This window comes from Hippocampus comes, unplaced genomic scaffold (genome assembly GCF_001891065.2).
Source record: "Hippocampus comes isolate QL1 unplaced genomic scaffold, H_comes_QL1_v1.1 scaffold55, whole genome shotgun sequence".
Lineage (NCBI taxonomy): Eukaryota > Metazoa > Chordata > Actinopteri > Syngnathiformes > Syngnathidae > Hippocampus > Hippocampus comes.
This window is the reverse complement of record NW_017806170.1, coordinates 1,042,627-1,050,879: the sequence shown is the minus strand read 5'-3', so window position 1 is coordinate 1,050,879 and position 8,253 is coordinate 1,042,627. Positions and strand designations below refer to the sequence as shown.

Below are 8,253 nucleotides of genomic sequence, written 5' to 3'. Positions count from 1 at the left end.
CCCACCCCCGCCAGTAGCAGTGATGAAAATTTATGACTCCCTCTATTATATAATTTACCCACCGTTTTCTAGGTGTTTACAGGCAACACATCTCAATTACAAGGAACAAATCTCCGAATTGAGAACCTTAACGTATTTCACAATACACATCAATAATCATGCCGAAAGAGCTAAAATGAACGTCCAGCAGTTGCTTTCCGTTGGCATAAAAAGCAGGATTCAAGATGAGTTCTTCAGTCAAAACTGGGCTGAGGTGAACTACCTATTGCGCCACCATCTAATGGTCGACAATAGAATTACACCCAAAATAAATGGGAGGCAGAACAAAACGGAGTTATGTCATGTACAAAAAAAAAAAAAAACAAGTGCAAAAATAGCAGAGCTGTGAACCCAGAAACCATGATGCGTGGGGGGATTTCCTGTCCTTTAGTTTGCCTCATTAATTTCCACACTTGTGGTCTGTCAGAATAACAATGGAGTGCCTCGAAAGAAAGCAGGGCCTTAACAATGGTTTAAATACAACATTACTCTTACACTTAACAAGGCATGGCGACACCTGGCTGAGTCTATGCAGAGTCTATCACGGAGGCCAGATAAACGCGGGCAGCGCTCCAACCTGTGCGTTTGATTTATGTACCGTTGTGTCCGAGTCACACCAGTGCCCGGCTATCGCCGCGCGCCATCTCCCAATAGACCCCCGCGTCGACAGCATGGGCGATACACATCAGGAACATGGGAGCACGGATTGCAGCGGGAGGATTGTTGACCACTTCGTCCTTCACTTGGACTCATCATGGACTCATGTTGAAATAAAATAAATAAATCCCAATTTGCAGCCAAAATTGTTTTGTACAAAACAACCCAGAAAGTTGGGTCGAATTGACCCAAGTGGTCGGTTGTTCCATTTTTGACCCCCATTTCTTTTTGGGGGGGGGGGGACGCATTAAATGTAACGGTGTGTACAGATACTCGGACCAAACCTCTTAAAATGACCATGGTTAAAGAGCCACATGCTGCTACACCAAGTGCAAAAATACGCTGTCCCACTTATAATATACTAAGCACTGAACCGTCTCTTTTACATTTACTCCGAAACATAACGTTCAAAATGATGTTGGGTCATGAGCCACATGATGCTTCATCAAGTCTAAAGACCGCCGCATCAGTAATTCAAAGCACTGAGCTGTCGTGTGATCACAAACATACATTTGTGAACAATCGATTTAGAACGGTGCGTTCAAAGTAACGTTGCCTCATGAGCTACATGCTGCTTCATCAAGTGTGAGGACTCCGTTCACAGTTTGAAAAAAAAATTGACACCTTGCGATCACAACAATGTAATTGTTTAGTTGGAATGTTTAAAATGAGAATCACGGGAAAAGTTTTGCGTTGCCAAGCCCAAACCAAGCTGTCACACTTACTTCCACGTATGAAATTGAGTCGCCTCATGACCACTAACATACAATTGTGTGCCCTTACTTGGAAATGTATGCTCCAAAACGAAGAGAGGTTGGCCAGTCTGTTGGGCGAAAAAAAAAAAAAAAAATCTCATTTTCCTGTTGGTTGCACTCAGCTGCAGGCTGCTTAAACGCGCCACACGACACCTCCAAAGCTCTCACACCTTTTGTTTCCATCCATCTACAAGCTGTCAGCTGTAGTATCAATAGTGCTCCCTGGAAACTTTCGGTGGACATGTCCATCATGACATATCAGGACATTGAAAAAAAAAAAAAGTCTCAAGGACACATGGAAAATATTCAACGGCAAGTCGGCCATTTTGGTTTGATGCAGCTGTTTTGGTGGAACCTTATCAAGGTGTCCATTTGGAGGGAGGCTTTTATTAGACAGGATAAGACGGGCCGACGGACAGGACGCAGACGTGTGCAAGTACAATATAGAAATCTCAGCTCCTCACTGAGGATAAAGAATAGACACCGTTTTGAATGTGTAAACGTGTTGGTGTAGTTTATGTTCACATATTAGTTGCTCTGTGGATTTCCTATTTTCTGCTACCATTAGCATGAACTCATTAAATGCAACGAACGACTTCAGAAGTCCATTGGAATCAAAACATTCAGTGCCATGGTTGAGTTATTTGTTCATTCATCCGTCCCTTTAAATCGCAAGTGCTTCTTAGGAGTGGTGATGAGCCGAGGCAACAGCAGAGAGTTGCGGTGTTTGCCAATTGTTGATCATGGGGTGCGGCAGGGCGGTTTATTCATTGTCCTAGCTCCACAGCACAGTCCAAAAAAACAAAATTAATTGGACAAATCTGAAGCATACAATCAAAAAGGGAACATATTCATGTATGTATATAGAAGTATGTGTGTCATAAATTAGAAAAAGGACAACGTCGATCTTGGAAAGATAACAAGGTGGTCGCATGAACATCCGCTAACGGCTGACGTCCTACTGGTGAGTTGACGTTATTCACAGACTATTATTTTGCTCTCAAAAAAGATTCCGAAATGTTGAAAAAGCTGGTTCTACAGAGTGAAACCATTATTCCGATTTTAGAAATGTCATGAAAGCAAAAATATTTGGAACCAAGTCAACGTTTTGATTGATATGTTTGTTGACACAAATATCTATTTTCCTCCAGGTTTTGGACAAAGCGGTTGAATTTCTTGAATCTTCCTTGCTGATTAGTAAAGAAGAGAGGAGGCATGCATCAAAGTTGTTTTTTGTCGAAACAAGAGTCTCATCTTGCATTTGGTTGATTTCATGGAAATTTCATCATTGAACACAATATTCTGTGGGCCTTGAAAAAAAAATCTGTCAAAATAATCTAAAAATCACTCTCACACTATGCCTGCAACTCTCTTAGTTTGACGTTGAGCTTGACAGTCAACTTCAGCAGCTTGGCTTCCAGGATTAAGGCGTTTATCGGCCTCCGCTTCTGGCGCTGCATCAAAATGCCCACAAGGACGATAAGAGCGGCGGCGGGGATTTGTCAAATTGCGCGCCATTGATTACGTGACCTTTCACGCCTCGCAGCCGCTCCGCCAAATGCGCCCACGGCGCCGATGGCAGAGATAGATGGAAAGCTGCCACTCTTATCAGTGTGTACAAGTTTGTACTTATGGCCAGACAACAAGTAAGGAGGTGGGGTTGCAGCAGCTGTCCCCCAGACCTCCCTCCCACCCCCAACAATCTTCTACACGTGCAACAGGTTGTGAAGAAGAAATAAGCCCCTCCCAGAAAACAACAAGAAATGAGCGCTGAATAATGAATAGTGAGATGCAGAATGGAAGATGAGCTGAGGGGCTCATATCAGGAAGGGGAGGACTCGTGTGTGTGTGTGTGTGTGTGTGTGTGTGTGTGTGTGTGTGTGTGTGTGTGTGTGTGTGTGTGTGTGTGTGTGTCGGAGGCCTTCACAGCTGCTATCTTCAGCGTTAACGGCTGCCGGCGACAACACACCTTTGAGGAGTCTGCTGCAACATTGCGTTCAGTTGTAAATCGACGTGGCATTTTTTTGCACATCATCTTGAACGCGTAGCCGTGTTTTTACAGTGACTGGGCATTGCTGTGACTTGCAATCAAACGATTTGAGATAAGAGTGACGTTTGTATCCCGGCAGTCACTTGGCAACAAGCATCAATTCTGCAACAAGAAGGCCTCAAGTGTATTCGAAAACTCAACAGAAAACAAAGACAATGACACAAACTGCCTGACTTTGCCTTATAAAAAGTCCGCTTAGCTTCAAACTAACAAACAATGCAAAAGGCCACTAAGGTGCTAATGGATAGCGTCTAAGTCGTGGTGTTCAGTCGCAGACTTCTGAACACAAAGGGCGCAGCAACTTATGGAGACAAACAATACAACGATACTCACAGGAATATATTTAGCAAATATTCTTCATCCTCTGCAAAAAAAAAAAACAAAAAACAAAAACAAAAAAACTAAAACGAGCAGTTTACGGAGTCACTCACAGTACTTAAAGAACTGTGAAAAACTCAATTATATTGCACACCAGAAGGAGCTGCGCCATCACAATGAATTTAGCATGATGAGCAAACTGTTCAATGTTTCTTTCTTTTTATTTTACTGGAAGCCGCTGTGACATTATACACAGTTTAACAACATGCTTGACTGTTGCAAAAAAACAAAGATTACAGACACATGGGAAAAAAAACTCACCGAAATAAAGTTCACTACTAAATATTTTCAGGATGGAAAGGGTTGGATCAAAATGGATGTTGTCTAAATTGATTAAACAATTTTGTTTTATTTTTGTACTTGTGTACCTTTGAGGATTTTTTTTTTTTTATACTTCAGTACAGTAGTTGAGTCAGGGTTTTAATTTTACTAGAGCCTTCTTTTTATTGACAATTATGTACAGTATACATCTTCAGTTTACTCCAACCACGACACAAAAAAAGTATTCACAATCCCATGGACAAAAAGGTAGAACATTTTGCTATTCACCTGCTTTATTTCCTTCCATAAATGTAATAATCTCATGTCTAATTATTTTCTTTCACTTTTGTACGCAGCAATGCTACAGGAATATGTTTTAGGTTTTAAATTGTAAAAAAAAAAAAAAAGCAAAGCTGAAATTTCAATGCATGTGATTGATGTGTAATTTTTTTAGTTGTCTTTTAATCATATGGGAAAATTTGATTTGCCACAAAAGATACATTATGAACATGTTCTCGGAATTTAAAAACATATTAGATTTTTTTTTGTTTTGTTTTGTTTTTACTTCAAATGGTCCCATGCCAATTCCTGTACATGTACCCCTGCTGTCGTCTTATTTTAACATTTCCCAAAGAGCATTTTACGCCGATCAATGCGGAGGTGAGGTCGACGTCGGTGAAAGTTTGCCTTACCTGCTGCTGGAGCTCCGCGTCGCCCCGCGCCTCAGCGATTCACCCGAGGCCGAAGCCCGACCGCCGTCTGTCGGCCTCGCACGGGAGACGCTCGCCGCCTGGGTTGGGTCCCGAGCAGGCTCGCAAAACTTCGAAGCGTCTCTAAAAAAAACAAACAAACCAAAAAAAAAAAAAAACGGCAAAACAAGTCAAACTGTTATAAATGAAACAGCCAATCACGTGTCAGAGACAAAAAAAAAAGCTGTACATAATTTTTGACGTTTATTTACGGTCATTTCCTTGTTTACAGTTTAGCAGGAAAAAAAACACATTGAAAAAGTCTTTTCACTTTGCTTTTATACTAATGAGCAGGTTTTTTTTTAAATAAATAAATATTAGGCGTAAAAACAGCACACACACGCACGGGTGGAAAGTACCGCATCAAATATAAACAATATTAAAATCTATACGCGAAGCAACAATGTCTTCATTGTTTTTTATTCGTTCCAAAACGTTTTTTTAATCGATTCAAAAGACATGATATTAAAAATAGACAATGTTGACTTCGATCTGTATCGAAGTCAGGCAGATTTTATTTTTTATTTTTTTCGTTCCACATGCCCTTTAAAGTTTGATTTAAAAGTACAGATGTTCCTGTTATTCCTGTCACGGTCCGTCTTTAATGTATTTCCACAATTACTCTCTTGGACAAGAAATAAAAACAACATGTCGTATTTCGGTTGGATAATTTTGCGGAAGTTTTTGATTTTTTTTTTTCTTTGAAGACGGGAAAAGGTGTGTGTTGTTTTTAATTGCGGGCCTTTCCGACTGGTTGCTGTGGACGCGCTCGGCCTGCAACACACTCGACGAGGAGCGAATCAGTCGCGCTTTCATCACGTGACACTGCGCACCCCCTTTCGAAATTCGGGAAAGGAAGTTAATGAGTCTTACATTAATTCGAGTAACTCGTTGTGAAACTTTCTCAGCTTCCGTCGCGCAGGAGCTTTAAAAAGAAGCGAACGAAGTAGCACAAGGCCTTTGGGGATTAAAAAAATAGAACTACTACCTCCCAGCGGGAATTACTTTTACACTCAGTTCACAACACACACAAATAAATACAAATAAATGGCAACCGAGCTGGAAGTCTTGAAATTAATGCGATAGCTGAATTCAGAAAAGTCGTACTTTGAGCGACAGGCTCCAGTTTCTTGAAACCACACAATTCGCCCATGAAAATAAAGTATTAAAAACGCACTACAATCATTCAGAAACAACAATCGGGGCATATTGTAAGGTTTTGGAAGCCGCGTGCCAAGAAAAAAAAAAATCACAGAAAACTGGAGCGCGGGCGTTTTGCTGCTTTCATGTCACTTCATTCCTCATGACGTGAAATAAGAATGCGCAGAAAATGTTAAAATCTGCCTTAAAACACATTTTCTAACGAAAGGTGCATGCTTAAAAACGAAAGATAACAAGAATTATCGGATAAACACATGCAGGCGAAATGCAATTAATACTGTCTGATTTTGGTGGCAGAAGTTGACATTTTCTGACAGTCTGCACACGAGATAAACGTTTACCTTAAATTATTGGATTATTAAAAAAAATAACGGGTTCTGGCCCAAACTAAAGATGCAAAGTTGACTGGCGAGAGAGAAAAACATCAACACGAGGAAGAAGCGAAGACGGGTTGTGGATTGAGTGTATCCATTGATTGGCCTCTTCATCTGCAATAGTTACATGCGTGGATCGATGGGCAAACACGTATGCCGCCACAAATCGTTGACGGGATCGCACACACCCACGGCGGGCATAAACACACTCACGCACACGCACATGCGGCGCACACACACACAAGCACAAGCACACACGTTTCATGCATATGGATCAAAAGCTGGGTGGACGGACGTCTGATAAATAACACGGAAAGCACCGCAAAAAAAAAAAAAAATCAAATATTATTTTGAGCTTTCCATCCCACGAGGTAAAACACAGCAATAGCTACGCGGTGTGGGTAAGAGAAACTTTGAAAAAAAAAAGAGGAGTGCAAGTGGTTTTGAAAGAAAAAGTTGTGTAGCAATAACACAAAAAAAAAAAAAAAGAGACGAAACATGAGCGAGTAAAAACATCACCGAGAAAGACGGGAAATCTTTGTATTGTAAGATCTGGTGTGGGTGGTGCCTTGAGCGCGCGTGTTTAATTGACTGATGGACGCAAAGCTGCGTGGAGGTGAAGGCTCGAACAAATGGAGACACTTGAAGAGGTTAATCCGGGCCAGTTCGGGCGGCGAAAGCAACGCACCCTGAACCCACCACATGCCCAAAGTAAATCCTCCCCCCCCCCCCCCCCCCCCCCCCCACCCCCCCCCCCCCCCCCCCCCCCCCCCCCCCCCCCCCCTCCCCAAACACGTGCACATTTCTCGACACGTCGCCAACTCAATGTTTGGATGCACATCGGAATCCAGTCCGTGAAAAAATATCGAGACCCAAATGAAAGAAGGAACCGTGCGTAAATTACGCACGAACCAGTTTTCCCCTTCAACTGCCATCCTGAAAAGACACACACGCACACGCAAAACACTCAAAATAAAACACGCAGCCCACGCCGATGACACCACTGCAAATCCAAAACATGCGTGATAGCCCACTTGGAGTCACTCAACTTTTCCTAAAGCGCACGAAACAGGTGCGAGGCGGAAAATAACGATTAAGCGAACGAGATTTGGCACGGGAGCAGGGCAAAGGTTAAACTCACCTGCAGTTTTGGCCTGCTGTTTTTTTTTTTTTTCCTGTCTTGGTGTTTCTTGTCGAGGGAAATTGAGCAAAGCTGTCAGTCCATCCAAACGCGCGCGCCGAGAGGTAACACTCGACTAGCAACCTGAACCCGCCGAGGAGATGGAGCCAAGGAGGAGGGGGGGGGGGGGGGGGGGAGTGGATGGATGCGAGTAGGAGGAGGGAGGAAGTACCTCTCTCTCCTTTTTTTTTCTCTCTCGCGGGCGCGCGTACGTGCGCGTATGTGTGTGCATGTGTGTGTGTAAGTAGTTAATTAGTAAATCCCCATCCGCGGTGCCTCGGGTCGGTTTGTTTTCCCCGGTCGACAAGCCGAGAGGAAGGAGAATTTGAAGTAGGATTCGACCCGTTTCCGCTCCCGTGTCTCATATATGAGGCCAGCGAGTGTGTGTGTGTGTGTGTGTGTGTGTGTGTGTGTGTGTGTGTGTGTGTTTTCTACCAGTATGCACCCCTAAAATGCCCCTGAGGGACATTAAAGTTGTACGTTCAAGGCTCAAAATAAGCAGATTGTTGAGAGGGAATCTCTCGCTAGCTGTAAGGCAACCCACACAGTTTTTCTATTGGGTTTAGGTCTGGGTTTTAGCTTCTTCCAGGCCATTTTAAGGGAATTGATGGTAGATTGTCTTTTTTTTCCACAGTGCGTCTCGCTGGGG

At 42.9% G+C, this 8,253-nt stretch overlaps 1 protein-coding gene across 1 annotated transcript in view; it reads right to left on the bottom strand.

Annotated features, from left to right (window-relative positions):
• The window catches only part of erfl1 (Ets2 repressor factor like 1), a 41,286-nt gene extending 33,623 nt beyond the window's left edge, over positions 1-7,663 (bottom strand). The window contains exons 1-2 of the mRNA XM_019896022.1: positions 7,566-7,663; positions 4,833-4,973 (exon numbers count right to left, since the gene is read on the bottom strand). The gene's annotated coding sequence lies outside the window, so the exon portion shown is untranslated. The remainder of the gene's footprint in view (positions 1-4,832; positions 4,974-7,565) is intronic.
• Between the last annotated feature and the right edge of the window lie 590 nt (positions 7,664-8,253).